Raw genomic sequence first — 18,107 nt, 5'->3', positions numbered from 1 at the left:
TTGTGGACCACATACTTACTACTGTTTGGAGGTCTCTGTACAATTCCCATCAGGGATTTTTTTTTTTTTTTTCATGTGCTGTTCCTTAATTCTACGCACAGATTCCACACATTCCAACCTTATGCCAACTCTTTCTACTGATTCTATTTAATATTTTACAAACACAGCCACACATCCCACCACCAGCTTGTTCTTTCAAGAAGCATGTAAGTATCTGGGAAACAAGAGGACCTGCAGATGCTAGAAATCTAGAGAACTACACACAAAGTGCTGGAGGATCTCAGCATGTCAGGCAGCATCTACGGATGGGAATCAACATTTCCAGCCAAGACCCTTCATCGGGACTCTTGACACCCACGTATCTGGAATATCAACAAGCAAAGGAAATAGAAAGTAGTGCGAAATAGGGAGAACCTTTGTCAAAATTTAGTTCAAGGCTTAAAAAAACCCTGCCAAACAGAGCTCAATAGTTAACAAATACAACAAAGGCAATAAACACTTTTATCAATACCGACATTGACATTTTTTATATAAAAATATCTTTGTCCCATTTCAATCAGTAAAATTAACAAAGATACAGAACTGAAATGACAGCTTTAGAAAAGACTATTTACACTCAGACTCAGTTAGATTAACACTACCTCGGACAGGAGGAGGAAGGGGAATAACACACATGAAAAAAAAAAATCACACAAGTCAGATAAAACTTCTAAGTATATATTTTCATCAAAAATGAACAGTATTCATTGCTCCATGTGTGTATATGCAATCGTGGTAAGAAATACAGACCAGAAAACTTTAATGAGAGGCTAACTCAGAAATGAATCATCACTATGGAAGAAAACATTAACCAGTGGAATGAGTATGACCCTCCATGGGAGACATCCCAATGACCTGAGCAGACAAGATGTTGACAAGGTAGCATCGAGCACCTGACTGAGAGTTGGAGACCTCTTCCCAGAAACAGAGGGGTTCCTTGCAGAAATATAGGACAAGGTGGTCAACAATATGAAAAAAAATCGAAAATACATGAAATACAAACAAACAAGGCAATAAATACAGAAAATGCCAAGAGAAACCAGACACTATCCAACACATTCCAGGATCCTGCAGCAGTTTAACTCAATCTGATTACTTATGCAGGTACAATCAAGTGGCAAATATATTTCACCAAAATCTTGCTTCAACATACAAACTCATGAATGACCACCGTAACTTCATTAAGGCACTATAAATTCAGGCCTGATCCAGATAGCGACAGTATCTCACAATTTACATGATAATCAATACATTATTACAGATAGGATAATCTAAAATAACCATCCAGATATATTATTACTGGAACAACTCCCTCAATAGATAAAATCATCCCAACACATACATGTTCCTCGACCAGTGCATCACCTCACAACAGGCATTGTTTGTGTCATCAGACAAATTATTTTCTTTGCCAATTAGCTTCTAAATGTTGCTACTCTGTCATTCGTTGCCACGCCTGGCTGCTGATTCCCTTCTCCTCATCATACATTCTTACCCTGACATTGATCCAAAGCCCCAAACTCTGCCCTGTGCAGACCCGCCTCTGGTTTCTGCCCCTGCTTCATTAAACATCCAACTGATGGTTTTCCATTCTGATTTCAGTCTTTGGAGGTCAGGAGTTGTGTTTGCAAGCAATCCTTTAGAAGCAGGGAAAATGACCAAAATGTGGAAATGAGCCCTGAATAAGGAGGTTAACTCCCAATGTCATTCTTCCTCAGCCCAGAGATTTCAGAGGCGAAGAACATCTCAGACAGAACTGCAGTCAGCTCGACTTCTTCAATTTGCAGAGAATTCAAGGGAAATCTCTTCACCCACAGAGTGGTGACTGTTTGGAACCCATCAGCACAGGGGGAGCAAGAGATGAACAACAGGGGAGGATTTCAAAGGACTGTCATGGAACAGAATCACTGGTAGGGTCCAGCAGGCCTGAGTTGACTCTCTACTGTACACTAGGTGTGTTATATATTCACTAAGTACTGGAGACAGAGTTCAAAATAGAACTGATTTATTTGTCTCAGATCCAGAATATTAAACTCCAGTCCCATTAAAGGTGTATGTGCAGCAGAAGAAACTCCTCCCATGCCCAGTGACCAGGGTGCAGAACTGGGTGTGGTGAGCAGCAGCAATAATTGCAGAGTTCAGCACCAACATTCACTCTCGAAATTGCATCAGCAACGGTGATGGACAAATATCCAGCATGCAGCTTATTGAAAATTTCTCCCCGGTGTGAACCCAGTAGTGTGTCACAAGTGTAACACGCTGCAAGGTTTCACTGCGAATGTAATGGCCTCTCTGTAATGTTTCACATCTGAGGTAATGGTTTTTCTGTAGCAGCAATGTTTAGGTTACGACTAGATATAACAGGGTTTTGGAATGCGGCACTATCCAATGACAGAAATGTTGTTCTTTCTTGTGAGTCTGGAAGAGAGATTTTCATGGTATTTTGCTGGGAGAGATGAGAAGACACGAATGGAGAGAGTGGACCTTTTTTTTTTTGTTTACTTCACTAACCCTGTAGTCAAAGAAAGAATTATAAAGCTGAAACGTTTAATCACGTATTGTGTACCATTTGTTATTTCGGAGTACTGATTTGTAACAGGGGACACATCATGCAGCATCCACCCAAACAAGATTTCTTAAGCTTGGCCGGGCTGGGCGGCTATTTCCCCCTATATTAAGCTGCCAGCTGAAGGTTAGATAACTGAATGAATCCTTTCCCACATTCACAGCAGGTGTACAGCCTCCCCTCAGTGTGAACAATGATGCACATTTGGTTGGTTTGGCTGAGAGCATCTCTTCCCAGAGTCTAAACAGGAGATTGGCCTCTACCTAGTGTGAACTCGCTGGTGTCTCTGTAGTTGAGATGACTGAGTGAATCCCTTCCCACAGTCTGAGCAGGTGAAAGGCTTTTCTGCAGTGTGAACTCGCTGATGTACCTTCAGTTGAGATGACCGAGTGAATCCCTTTCCACAGTCTGAGCAAGTGAATGGCCTCTCCCCAGTGTGAACTCGCTGATGTACCTCCAGATTGGATGACCTAATGAATCCCTTCCCACAGACTGAGCAGGTGAATGGCCTCTCCCTTGTGTGAACTCGCTCATGTACCTTCAGTTGTGATGACAAAGTGAATTCCTTTCCACAGTCTGAGCAGGTGAATGGCCTCTCTCCAGTGTGAACTCGCTGATGTACCTTCAGAATAGATGACCTAATGAATCCCTTCCCACAGACTGAGCAGGTAAATGGCCTCTCCCCTGTGTGAGCTCTCTGATGTACCTTATGTTGAGATGATTCAGTGAATCCCTTCCCACAATCTGAGCAGGTGAATGGCCACTCTCCGGTGTGAACTGACTGGTGTCTCAGTAGGTGAGGTGAGAAAGTGAATTCCTTCCCACAGACTGAGCAGGTGAATGGCCACTCTCCGGTGTGAACTGACTGGTGTCTCAGTAATCGAGATGAGAAAGTGAATCCCTTCCCACAGTCTGAGCAGGTGAACGGCCTCTCCCCAGTGTGAACTGACTGATGCACCTTCAGTTGGGATGAGCAAGAGAATCCCTTCCCACAGTCCGAGCAGGTGAATGGCTTCTCTCCAGTGTGAACTCTCTGATGTACCTGCAGATTAAATGACTGAGTGAATCCCTTCCCACAGTATGAGCAGGTGAACGGCCTCTCTGCAGTGTGATCTCGCTGGTGAGCCATGAGGCCAGATGACCGAGTGAATCTTTCACCACAAATTCAGCAGATAACCAACCTCTGCCCAGTATGAACTGACTGGTGTGTCCACAGGTGGGAAGACCGACTGAATCCCTTCTCACCCACAGAACAGATTAATGGCCTTGCCCTGTGTGAACTGCTGATGTACCTTCAGTTGAGATGACCGAGTGAATCCATTCCCAATGTCTGAACAGATGAATAGCCTCTCCCCTGTGTAAAATTATGGGCAAGTCAGTAGGTCAGATGATCGAGTGAATCCCTTGGTCCACTTCTTAAATGTCTGGACAGAGACAGCAAAACTTGTGTGTTGTGTTTGAGATTCCCGCAGACAAATTCCTTGTCACTTTCAACCTGTAAAAAGATTTACAAAATCCATCAATGGGTGTTGGACAACATTTCAGATGAGATCACTTGAGTTGTCAAGGTGTGATCTGACATCACACTGTTACAGTGAAGTTCAACCTAAGTTGGAGAGAGAAATCATCTTCTGAGTGGGCACAGAACTGGTATCTGGAATGACCATCAAATTCTCTGATGCTCTTCCTGTCTGTATAAGAATGGGGCATTTCAGCCATCTCCAACCTATGTCCTGGCTCAGCTTGACTCTCTCCATTGGTATTATTCCATGTTCCTGCTGGCTGCATGGGTGCCTGGCCCCACAGTAACTGAAACAATCAAATGCAAATTAGCTGGCAGTGCAGTCAACGCACCCACCACTCTCTGTGTAAAAAAACTTACCCCTGACATCCCCTCGGTATCTATTTCCAAGCACCTTAAAACTCTGCCCCTCGTATTAGCAATTTCAGCCCTGGGAATAAAACCTCTGGCTATCCACACGATCAATGCCCCTCATCATCTTATACGCCTAAAAAAGGCTCTAAACATAAACAAGGAAATTATACATTGAAGATTTGTTAGCAGTATACAAAATTATGAGGGTATAGATAGGGTTAATGCAAGCAGCTCTTTCCACTGAGGTTGGGTGAGATGACAACAAAGTTCATTCGTAAGTGAGGAAGGTGAAAATTTAAGGAGAACGTTTGGAAAAGCTCTTTACTGAAATGGTCGTGAGAGTGTGGAATGAGATGCCAGCGCAAGTGGTGAATATGAGTTTGGTTTCACCATTTAAGATACGTTTGGATGGGAGCCTGGATGGTAGGGGTATGGAGGGCAATGGTCCCGGTGCAGGTAGTTGCATTAGACAGCTTAAATGTTTTTCAGCATTGACTAACAGTCTGAGGCATTTAGAGGAACAAAATATCCAGGGCATCAATATCTCTTGAAAACCAAGGTTCCCTGCGCCAGTTACCTTTCAATTTTTAATTTGGCAGGCCCATACAAACTCTACACCCTCAAACTTTCACTTCTGAAGTCCTCCCAAATACCAAGTACTCTTTTGCCAAAAAACAGCCTGTCCCAAACCACACTTGTCGGATCCTTTGATACCATCAAAATTGACCTTTCTCCAATTTAGAATCTCAACACATTCACCGCACCATGCCCAACCGTTTGAATGCTGACTCTATCTGAGGTCTGAACAGCATCTGACTGGTGTCAAGAAAACAAACTCTCCCTCATTGTCACAAGAACAAAGGAGCTGATTGTGGACAACAGGAGAAATGGAGACAGGCTAACCCCTATTGACATCAAGGGATTTGGAGTTGAGAGGGTGAACAGCTTTAAGTTCCTTGGCATAAACATCACCGAGGATCTCACATTGTCTGTACATACCGGCTGTGTTGTGAAAAAAGCACCCCTTTCCCCTCAGACGGTTGAAGAAGTTTGGGATGGGGCCCCAAATCCTGAACTTCCTGCAGGGACACAATTGAGAACATCCTGACTGGTTGCATCACTGCCTGATATGGGAACTGTATTTCCCTTAATTGGAGGAACCTGCAGAGAGCGGTGCGGACAGCCCAGCACATCTGTAGATGTGAACTTTCCACTATTCAGGACATTTACAGAGACAAGTATGTAAAAAGGCCCCAAAGGATATTGGGGACACAATTCACCACAACCAAAAACTGTTCCTGCTGCTACCATCCAGGAAACGGTACCACAGCAAAAGGACCAACAGGCTCCGGGACATCATCTTCCGCCAGGCCATCAGACTGATTAATTCATGCTGATACAATTGACTGTCCTATGTACAAACTATTTATTATGTTATTATAAATTACACATTGCACATTTAGAGGGAGACGTAACGTTAAGATTTCTGCACCTCATGTATATGAAGGATGTATGGAATAAAGTCAATTCAATTCAATTCACCCTCTCCACTATCTGTTCTGTCATTCTGGCTCCCATTCCTCTACAACTTATTTTAACCACATCACCCCCTCCCCCCACGCGAGCACTAGCAAGCCTTACCACTGGGATATTAGTCCCCTCTTGTTCTGTTCCCCTAACTAACGAATCCCCTATCATGCCTCTGACTTTCCTCTGCCAGATAATCCCCCCAACAGTTTCTAAAGTGGTCCACCTGCTGTTGTGCGGGATAGCAACAAGAGTACTCTGCGATGGCTATTTAAACTCATTCCCCTTCCTGACTCTCACCCAGTTTCCTGTGTGTAACTCACCTCTCTTCATGTCATATCTATAACCCCCTCTGACTGTCAGATGATCTGGAATTCATCCATTTCAAGTTCCAACTCCTTAAAGTGCAGGGTTACAAGCTGCAGCTGGATGCACATCTTGTTGGTGAGGGCATCAGGGAGACTGAAGGTCGCCCCACCTTCCCACCAATGTCTCCTCTCTAATTTGTAATGACCAGTGTGCACATAAATCTTGTACTGTGCATTTTTTTACCCAGTGACAACACGTGCACAGTGAATTTTATATAGAGAGGTATTCATTTTAACAGCTCGCAATTCACTGTCGATAAGAACTTTGATATCCTCTGGGTTCGATCAAGTTCACCTGCTCTCTCACACAACATATGTTAGCAGGCCTGTTACTGGTGATGAAGGAATTTCTTATCAGAGATTTTGCACATTGTCCATGTGGTTTGCTTGCTAAATTATGCTTTAAAAAGCCAGATTTCCAAATATCTCTCCACTTCATCCCACTTGTAAATTCTGCAGAAACGTTTGCATCACCACAATACACACAGGTAACACCAGTTTCTATATTGTACATAAATATTTCCCCTGAATCCTTCTGAGGAATTGAGGATATATAAAAAAATCATTTTGAACCTATGTAACCTCTGGTTGAAAGAATAATTGGGACTGAATAGGAATTTTTTTAACTGAAGTAAACTCTGTATTCAGCGGTTAGCTAAGACAGGCTCATTACTAGTTCTCTGCAGCTTGCAGAGAGACAGACTGAGAGCTGATAACATTATACATTGTACTCTCATTAATTGATAACATTATACATTGTACCCTCGTTTGAGTAAAGGGAGGAGGACTCACTGATAAGAACAGGAATGAACATCTGTCTGTAATTAAGTCAGGGCTTTGCAAAGGGAATAACTGGGAAGTACTGAACAGTACATCCGTCTGTAGTTAGATTAGATTAGATTAGATTTTTTTAGATTAGATTATGAGGACACTCAGTTCTCGTTTAAAAACTTTATTTAACAAACTCTCTTATCTAAGTAATTAAGTTTTGCACCAACAGACTTGGTAGGCGTACCAGTTCAAATAACGTCTTGCGAGAGTAATGTATGCGGCTTACTATATATAAGTATATGGCTGTAACCCGACTAAGTCAGTCCACTTTTCAGATGGTGGCAGTGCTTACATGCCTTCCCTTTGACAACTGGGTCTCAAACATCCTGCAGGAGAATATGCAATAAACTGTGGAGACAATAAGAAGCTGGTGTCCCAAGTTTTATTCAGATTCAACTTTAACATTTGGTGTCACGAACAGGATCCCAATATAGGGAGTGCCAAGCAGACAGGCTGAGTAAGTGGCTGGACCACTCTGGGGACTGCAGAGACCGACCGGGCGCCCAATAGGTATTTTACCTTTTGTCGCTCTCCGTTAGTTCCTTTGGAGGTTCCGTCCCCCGCCCAAGGCTGATCTCATACCTTGACGGGATTGGGAAAAAATCTGTCGGGAGACTCGTATAAGGAAGGCAAAATTTTACTGAGTGGACAGGAGGCGGTACCGGGTAAATTTTACTGAGTGGACAGGAGGCGGTACCGGGTAAATTTTACTGAGTGGACAGGAGGCGGTACCGGGTAAATTTTACTGAGTGGGCAGGAGGCGGTACCGGGTAAATTTTACTGAGTGGACAGGAGGCGGTACCGGGTAAATTTTACTGAGTGGACAGGAGGCGGTACCGGGTAAATTTTACTGAGTGGACAGGAGGCAGAACCGGGTAAATTTTACTGAGTGGACAGGAGGCGGTACCGGGTAAATTTTACTAAGTGGACAGGAGGCGGTACCGGGTAAATTTTACTGAGTGGACAGGAGGCGGTACCGGGTAAATTTTACTGAGTGGACAGGAGGCGGTACCGGGTAAATTTTACTGAGTGGACAGGAGGCGGTACCGGGTAAATTTTACTGAGTGGACAGGAGGCGGTACCGGGTAAATTTTACTGAGTGGACAGGAGGCGGTACCGGGTAAATTTTACTGAGTGGACAGGAGGCGGTACCAGGTAAATTTTACTGAGTGGACAGGAGGCGGTACCGGGTAAATTTTACTGAGTGGACAGGAGGCGGTACCGGGTAAATTTTACTGAGTGGACAGGAGGCGGTACCGGGTAAATTTTACTGAGTGGACAGGAGGCGGTACCGGGTAAATTTTACTGAGTGGACAGGAGGCGGTACCGGGTAAATTTTACTGAGTGGACAGGAGGCGGTACCGGGTAAATTTTACTGAGTGGGCAGGAGGCGGTACCGGGTAAATTTTACTGAGTGGACAGGAGGCGGTACCGGGTAAATTTTACTGAGTGGACAGGAGGCGGTACCGGGTAAATTTTACTGAGTGGACAGGAGGCGGTACCGGGTAAATTTTACTGAGTGGGCAGGAGGCGGTACCGGGTAAATTTTACTGAGTGGACAGGAGGCGGTACCGGGTAAATTTTACTGAGTGGACAGGAGGCGGTACCGGGTAAATTTTACTGAGTGGACAGGAGGCGGTACCGGGTAAATTTTACTGAGTGGACAGGAGGCGGTACCGGGTAAATTTTACTGAGTGGACAGGAGGCGGTACCGGGTAAATTTTACTGAGTGGACAGGAGGCGGTACCGGGTAAATTTTACTGAGTGGGCAGGAGGCGGTACCGGGTAAATTTTACTGAGTGGACAGGAGGCGGTACCGGGTAAATTTTACTGAGTGGACAGGAGGCAGTAACGGGTAAATTTTACTGAGTGGACAGGAGGCGGTACCGGGTAAATTTTACTAAGTGGGCAGGAGGCGGTACCGGGTAAATTTTACTAAGTGGACAGGAGGCGGTACCGGGTAAATTTTACTGAGTGGACAGGAGGCAGTACCGGGTAAATTTTACTGAGTGGACAGGAGGCGGCACCGGGTAAATTTTACTGAGTGGACAGGAGGCAGTACCGGGTAAATTTTACTGAGTGGACAGGAGGCGGTACCGGGTAAATTTTACTGAGTGGACAGGAGGCAGTACCGGGTAAATTTTACTGAGTGGACAGGAGGCGGTACCGGGTAAATTTTACTGAGTGGACAGGAGGCGGTACCGGGTAAATTTTACTGAGTGGGCAGGAGGCGGTACCGGGTAAATTTTACTAAGTGGACAGGAGGCGGTACCGGGTAAATTTTACTGAGTGGACAGGAGGCGGTACCGGGTAAATTTTACTGAGTGGACAGGAGGAGGTACCGGGTAAATTTTACTGAGTGGACAGGAGGCGGTACCGGGTAAATTTTACTGAGTGGACAGGAGGCGGTACCGGGTAAATTTTACTGAGTGGACAGGAGGCGGTACCGGGTAAATTTTACTGAGTGGACAGGAGGCGGCACCGGGTAAATTTTACTGAGTGGACAGGAGGCAGTACCGGGTAAATTTTACTGAGTGGACAGGAGGCGGTACCGGGTAAATTTTACTGAGTGGACAGGAGGCAGTACCGGGTAAATTTTACTGAGTGGACAGGAGGCGGTACCGGGTAAATTTTACTGAGTGGACAGGAGGCGGTACCGGGTAAATTTTACTGAGTGGGCAGGAGGCGGTACCGGGTAAATTTTACTAAGTGGACAGGAGGCGGTACCGGGTAAATTTTACTGAGTGGGCAGGAGGCGGTACCGGGTAAATTTTACTGAGTGGACAGGAGGCGGTACCGGGTAAATTTTACTGAGTGGACAGGAGGAGGTACCGGGTAAATTTTACTAAGTGGACAGGAGGCGGTACCGGGTAAATTTTACTAAGTGGACAGGAGGCGGTACCGGGTAAATTTTACTAAGTGGGCAGGAGGCGGTACCGGGTAAATTTTACTGAGTGGACAGGAGGCGGTACCGGGTAAATTTTACTGAGTGGACAGGAGGCGGTACCGGGTAAATTTTACTGAGTGGACAGGAGGCAGTACCGGGTAAATTTTACTGAGTGGGCAGGAGGCGGTACCGGGTAAATTTTACTGAGTGGACAGGAGGCGGTACAGGGTAAATTTTACTGAGTGGGCAGGAGGCAGTACCGGGTAAATTTTACTGAGTGGACAGGAGGCGGTACCGGGTAAATTTTACTGAGTGGACAGGAGGCGGTACCGGGTAAATTTTACTGAGTGGACAGGAGGCAGTACCGGGTAAATTTTACTGAGTGGACAGGAGGCAGTACCGGGTAAATTTTACTGAGTGGGCAGGAGGCGGTACCGGGTAAATTTTACTAAGTGGGCAGGAGGCGGTACCGGGTAAATTTTACTGAGTGGGCAGGAGGCAGTACCGGGTAAATTTTACTAAGTGGACAGGAGGCGGTACCGGGTAAATTTTACTGAGTGGACAGGAGGCGGTACCGGGTAAATTTTACTGAGTGGACAGGAGGCGGTACCGGGTAAATTTTACTGAGTGGACAGGAGGCGGTACCGGGTAAATTTTACTGAGTGGACAGGAGGCGGTACCGGGTAAATTTTACTGAGTGGGCAGGAGGCGGTACCGGGTAAATTTTACTGAGTGGACAGGAGGCGGTACCGGGTAAATTTTACTGAGTGGACAGGAGGCAGTACCGGGTAAATTTTACTGAGTGGACAGGAGGCGGTACCGGGTAAATTTTACTAAGTGGGCAGGAGGCGGTACCGGGTAAATTTTACTAAGTGGACAGGAGGCGGTACCGGGTAAATTTTACTGAGTGGACAGGAAGCAGTACCGGGTAAATTTTACTGAGTGGACAGGAGGCGGCACCGGGTAAATTTTACTGAGTGGACAGGAGGCAGTACCGGGTAAATTTTACTGAGTGGACAGGAGGCGGTACCGGGTAAATTTTACTGAGTGGACAGGAGGCAGTACCGGGTAAATTTTACTGAGTGGACAGGAGGCGGTACCGGGTAAATTTTACTGAGTGGACAGGAGGCGGTACCGGGTAAATTTTACTGAGTGGGCAGGAGGCGGTACCGGGTAAATTTTACTAAGTGGACAGGAGGCGGTACCGGGTAAATTTTACTGAGTGGGCAGGAGGCGGTACCGGGTAAATTTTACTGAGTGGACAGGAGGCGGTACCGGGTAAATTTTACTGAGTGGACAGGAGGAGGTACCGGGTAAATTTTACTAAGTGGACAGGAGGCGGTACCGGGTAAATTTTACTAAGTGGACAGGAGGCGGTACCGGGTAAATTTTACTAAGTGGGCAGGAGGCGGTACCGGGTAAATTTTACTGAGTGGACAGGAGGCGGTACCGGGTAAATTTTACTGAGTGGACAGGAGGCGGTACCGGGTAAATTTTACTGAGTGGACAGGAGGCAGTACCGGGTAAATTTTACTGAGTGGGCAGGAGGCGGTACCGGGTAAATTTTACTGAGTGGACAGGAGGCGGTACAGGGTAAATTTTACTGAGTGGGCAGGAGGCAGTACCGGGTAAATTTTACTGAGTGGACAGGAGGCGGTACCGGGTAAATTTTACTGAGTGGACAGGAGGCGGTACCGGGTAAATTTTACTGAGTGGACAGGAGGCAGTACCGGGTAAATTTTACTGAGTGGACAGGAGGCAGTACCGGGTAAATTTTACTGAGTGGGCAGGAGGCGGTACCGGGTAAATTTTACTAAGTGGGCAGGAGGCGGTACCGGGTAAATTTTACTGAGTGGGCAGGAGGCAGTACCGGGTAAATTTTACTAAGTGGACAGGAGGCGGTACCGGGTAAATTTTACTGAGTGGACAGGAGGCGGTACCGGGTAAATTTTACTGAGTGGACAGGAGGCGGTACCGGGTAAATTTTACTGAGTGGACAGGAGGCGGTACCGGGTAAATTTTACTGAGTGGACAGGAGGCGGTACCGGGTAAATTTTACTGAGTGGGCAGGAGGCGGTACCGGGTAAATTTTACTGAGTGGACAGGAGGCGGTACCGGGTAAATTTTACTGAGTGGACAGGAGGCGGTACCGGGTAAATTTTACTGAGTGGACAGGAGGCGGTACCGGGTAAATTTTACTGAGTGGGCAGGAGGCGGTACCGGGTAAATTTTACTGAGTGGGCAGGAGGCAGTACCGGGTAAATTTTACTAAGTGGACAGGAGGCGGTACCGGGTAAATTTTACTGAGTGGACAGGAGGCGGTACCGGGTAAATTTTACTGAGTGGACAGGAGGCGGTACTGGGTAAATTTTACTGAGTGGACAGGAGGCGGTACCAGGTAAATTTTACTGAGTGGACAGGAGGCGGTACCGGGTAAATTTTACTGAGTGGGCAGGAGGCGGTACCGGGTAAATTTTACTGAGTGGACAGGAGGCGGTACCGGGTAAATTTTACTGAGTGGGCAGGAGGCGGTACCGGGTAAATTTTACTGAGTGGACAGGAGGCGGTACCGGGTAAATTTTACTAAGTGGGCAGGAGGCGGTACCGGGTAAATTTTACTAAGTGGGCAGGAGGCAGACGTGCTGGGTAAATTACTTAGTGAACATGGGTCAATTGCAGTCGATTGACATGAGTGGGCCAGGAGCAGCCCTACACAGTATGTGTGAGAGTTTTCCAGACAAGGAAAAGGATTTGTGAATGCTGAGTGCAGAGCTGAATAAGAAATTGGGGAACAAAATGTGGCCACTGGGGGGAAGGGGGGAACCTGGGATATTGCCTCATGAGAACAAGCAGTAAATTCGATATGGAAAAAGAACTGTGGAAAGAAGTGGAAATTGTTGAAATGGGAATGGAAGGGAAAGGCAGATGTAAAGAGGAACAGTATATTATTAGCAAGTTGGAGGAAAACTGCATGTGAGATTGGGATAGAGGTATGTACTGCAGAAGGAACGCCAAAGGTTGGGAGACGCTAAAAACGGAGCGTGAATGGGTGGATGGGCACCGGAAACGAGAGCAGGAAAAACAACACAAGCAAACCATGGCCGGCCTAGATAGGAGAGAAGGGCAGGAACATCACACTAAACTTCGAACTACATCGAACAGACTGCAAACGTGTTACTGAAGGAACTGAGTAGCAGGACTCTCTCGGACTAAAGGAGAATGTATTGGTTGATGGTGGTATTTGTGTTTATGTCCTTGAGAAGGCTCACCCCAGCATCTGGGGTCCCCCATGTTAACACCTTTCTGTCTCTCTGTCATGCCTATGCCAAACAGCTAGAACTAGGGGCCTGCTGGGTATGGTAAGGGGGGGGGGGGGGGGCATTAATGGAAGTTAGAGAAGCCAATGTTCATACCATCAGGTTGGAGGCTACCCAGACGGAATATAAGGTGTTGTTCCTCCAACCTGAGTGTGGCTTCATCTTTACAGTAGAGGAGGCCATGGATAGACATGTCAGAATGGGAATGGGATGTGGAATTAAAATGTGTGGCCACTGGGAGATCCTGCTTTCTCTGGCGGACAGAGCATAGGTGTTCAGCAAAGCGGTATCCCAGTCTGCGTCGGGTCTCGTCAATATATAAAAGGCCACATCGGGAGCACCGGACGCAGTATATCACCCCAGTCGACTCACAGGTGAAGTGTTGCCTCACCTGGAAGGACTGTTTGGAGCCCTGAATGGTGGTAAGGGAGGAAGTGTAAGGGCATGTGTAGCACTTGTTCCGCTTACACCGATAAGTGCCAGTAGGGAGATCAGTGGTGAGGGATGGGGGGGACGAATGGACAAGGGAGTTGCGTAGGGAGCGATCCCTGCGGAATGCAGGGGGGGGGGGGAGGGAAAGATGTGCTCAGTGGTGGGATCCCGTTGGAGGTGGCGGAAGTTACGGAGAATAATACGTTGGACCCGGAGGCTGGTGGGGTGGTAGGTGAGGACCAGGGGAACCCTATTCCTAGTGGGGTGGCGGGAGGATGGAGTGAGAGCAGATGTACGTGAAATGGGGGAGATGCGTTTGAGAGCAGAGTTGATAGTGGAGGAAGGGAAGCCCCTTTCTTTAAAGAAGGAGGACATCTCCCTCGTCCTGGAATGAAAAGCCTCAACCCTAGAGCAGATGCGGCGGAGACGGAGGAATTGCGCGAAGGGGATGGCATTTTTGCAAGAGACAGGGTGAGAAGAGGAATAGTCCAGATAGCTGTGAGAGTCAGTAGGCTTATAGTAGACATCCGTGGATAAGCTATCTCCAGAGACAGAGACAGAAAGATCTAGAAAGGGGAGGGAGGTGTCGGAAATGGACCATGTAAACTTGAGGGCAGGATGAAAGTTGGAGGCAAAGTTAATAAAGTCAACGAGCTCAGCATGCGTGCAGGAAGCAGCGCCAATGCAGTCGTCGATGTAGCGAAGGAAAAGTAGAGGACAGATACCAGAATAGTCACGGAACATAGATTGTTCCACAAAGCCAACAAAAAGGCAGGCATAGCTAGGACCCATACGGGTGCCCATAGCTACACCTTTAGTTTGGAGGAAGTGTGGGGAGCCAAAGGAGAAATTATAAAGAGTAAGGACTAAATCCGCTAGACGGAGCAGAGTGGTGGTAGAGGGGAACTTATTTTTTTGGGGGGGGGGGTGTTTCCTTTCCTATTGTTTGAATATTTGTGGAGAATACGGGAAACCTCGTGGGTTAACAGACAAGCATTTGCTCTACAGCTATAGCACGGCCGCTTTAGACAATGGGGACTCTGGTAAGTAGTTGCTGCGTGTGATTCGCCTGCCATTTTTGCCACTTCAGCTCAAACATCCTCTTTATTTCTTTCTATAGATCGGCCTGCTTTGGCCATAAACTTCTGGCATCTTATACCCACTATTTTATTCCAGCGTGAGTCACATGACAGATTTTGAAAAAAAGCTAGTACTGGAGAAAGCCACAGTCAGAGACATAAAAAGTCAGTGTTAAACAATTAAAAAGTGATAAAATCAAGGGGCTGAGGGCCAACTACGTGACCATGAGGAATGAACACTCAAACTCAACTCGGTTGTTTGGTTTTCCTCTCTAACGTAGTGGAGACATAATTGTGAACACCGGAAGTGCAGTCGCCTGGATCGGCAGGTTTGCAATTTAATTTCTGTGTCATTTCCTCACACCGACACCTTATGCTAATGACGCTCAAACTTACACTTCCAACTAGCCGATGCTTTTCGTATTAGATTCAGCTGACATCGGGAAATGCTTTCACCACTGAATACTTGAAATAAAGTTTAAACGTCTGTGAGAAGCACGTCTTCCTCCCCCACTTCAAGGAGAGAATTACATATTCTCCGTTACTATCTGAATTGTTCTATTTCCCGAGGCAACGTAATCACGTCCTTAACAAGATCTATAACCGAGGCAATTCACAAAGTGAAACGGAGCACCCTACTGACCGTATGTCATTGGTCTGCGATGACAAAGTCCATGCAGCATAGGAATAGACAAGATTAACAATAGCAATCATGAAACCGAGAGGTGAGCCTGAGTGTGTTTCGCAACAACTTCTCCAATCGTCATTTCTTTGTCTTTGAGATTTTGTGATTTATTGTCAAGCTCTCCAGACCTCATCACAATTGGGATTTTACTTGAATGACATCATGTTTATTTTTACTCCAGCTGTTGGAAGACACGTCAGCCTTGTGTAGTATTGAATATTCGGTGTGCTGGAGCGAGTATAAATTAACGACCGCGGAGATTCATCAGCTCAGAGATTCTTCAGCGAGATCGCGGGCAGCTGGAAGACGGATTGAATATCACACAGCATTTTACCGTGTGAGAAAGAGATACTTCATGATCATTGCAGTCATTGGTGTCCCTGGTAAGAACACAGGTGAACTAACATTTGCTGTTGTTTGTGCGCGGTTTCGAGACTTGTTCAGTTATCGAAAGCCTTGCGACACGGTTGTATTAGTGAATGCGGTGCAGACATTGTGACCATCCCTGTGTTCACTCAGACGTTCCCTTGCAGTTTAACGCGTGGCTTTAGCTGAAATACACCGACAGTTGAAACAGATGTAGAGTAGAAACTTCAGGTTAGGGGTTTATTTTGTGGATTCATAGCAGGCAGTTTTGATTTATCGATGCAAAACCGCTTTCAAAGTAAATGCTGATAATGCAGAGCGCTCGCCACCTTTACGGGTTATTGTTGTTATTTCGGATCCATAATGGAACACGTTTTAAGTTCCAATTTAAAGGTATTGCATTGTGTTTTAAGAACTTGCTGCAATTTGGAAGGGAATGTAGGAAAAGAATCACCGGTAAGATCCAGGGGAGAACGGTTGACATCGCTTGAGAGTTACACTCACAACACGTTTTTGGCGGAGACCCCAGCATCTGCAGAGTATTTTGTGTTTATCCATGAACGTTCAAAATAACTGTAAGTTTCAAAGAGCCAGGCAAAATCTTCAAAAGCGAATATTGAAACTTCCTGATTGGTTAACCTTGACACGGCGTGAAGGAACCTGGGCCAAATTTACAGAAATTAAAAAGAAGCAAGGCCAAGCTTCCGTGGGCGGTGGCAAAAGGGAGTCGAGAAGGAGACGAAGACATGCAGAAAGGGGAAATAAATTCGCTTTCGAGTTTGAAACCTGTAAATGGACAGAGGTGGAGGTAGCAGGATTCGTTGTGTAAGGGGAACGCCAGAATAAAGGTGGCGGGAATCACTATCACTGAGAAATTCGCCGAGGTATCGAGGCTTTACCCATCAATCAAATCCCTGATGGTGGCCGTTTTATATTAATCGCTCTAAAGCTCCCTCGGCGTTCAGTTGACAATGCCTGTTTCCCAGATCCTGCTCTTCTCCCAGTACCGAGTACAGTACCCTTTCAACAAGCACGCACTCCTTTGACGCATCTGCGAGTTGTACTTTACTATTTTTAAATCTCCAGAAATGAGCTATCTGAAAAGTTTGGTTATTCTCAGTTTCCAGCTTATCTCTACCCTGAAGACCGTGGAGCAGAGAGACAGTAATTCATTTATTATCTTTGCTTGTTTCCCAGTGAATTTAGTGGCGATGGTGATCCTGTCCCGGGGAAAGTGCGGCCTCTCCACCTGCACCACTCTCTACCCGGTGGCCACGGCAGCGGCGGATCTACTGACCATCGTGTTTGCGGTGATATTGTGGTGGGTCGGTTATTATTACTTCCCCGGGACTTTCCTGGACATCACCCCCGTGTGCAGTGTGATCTCCGTCCTGGGAGAGGCAGCAACAGAAAGGTCTGTCTGGTTCACCGTCACTTTTACGTTTGATCGGATTGTCGCCATATGCTGCTCGAAGTGGAAAACAAAGTATTGCACCGGGAAAACTGCGGCTGCGGTTCTGACAGCCACCGGCGTCCTTCTCTGTTTTAAAAATATGTCTAACTTCTTTATATATCGTCCCGCGAAAGTGATCAACAATATACCCTGGGACTGTATTCGAAAGCCGGGCCACGATACGGATCCCGGGGGGGGGGGGGGGGGGATATCGGTGGTTTTCTACCGTCCTAACGCCATTACTCCCGTTCGTGCTTATACTCCTGTTCAACGCTCTGACAGTTAGACACATTTTAGTGACTAGTCGCGTCCGTAAGGAGCTGAGGGGTCAGAGCAAGGCGGAGAACCACAGTGACCCGGAGATGGAGAGCAGGAGGAGGTCTGTGATCTTACTTCTCACCATCTCCGGAAGCTTCAACATCCTGTGGTCGGTGAGTGTTGCCGAATTTCATTACTTCACCATTGCCCGATTGGATCCAAGTAATTACAACTATTCGGAATACATATTTGAACAGTCAGGAAACATGCTGATGATATTAAGTTGCTGCACAAACACTTTTATTTTTGGGGTAACTCAGTCTAAGTTCAGAGAGCAGTTCATCAGCGCAGCGAAATATCCGCTCACGTCAATTGTTGAACTAATTAAACAAAATATCTAAGTTTGTCTCCCTGGCAATCACA

General features: G+C 46.4%; 1 pseudogene; it reads left to right on the top strand.

Moving 5' to 3' along the window:
• LOC140207884 (uncharacterized) overlaps nucleotides 1-16,106 on the top strand; it is a 58,219-nt pseudogene extending 42,113 nt beyond the window's left edge.
• Nucleotides 16,107-18,107: the final 2,001 nt, after the last annotated feature.

This window comes from Mobula birostris, chromosome 13, assembly GCF_030028105.1.
Source record: "Mobula birostris isolate sMobBir1 chromosome 13, sMobBir1.hap1, whole genome shotgun sequence".
Taxonomy (NCBI): Eukaryota; Metazoa; Chordata; class Chondrichthyes; order Myliobatiformes; family Myliobatidae; genus Mobula; species Mobula birostris.
This window is presented reverse-complemented; position numbering and strand designations above follow the sequence as displayed.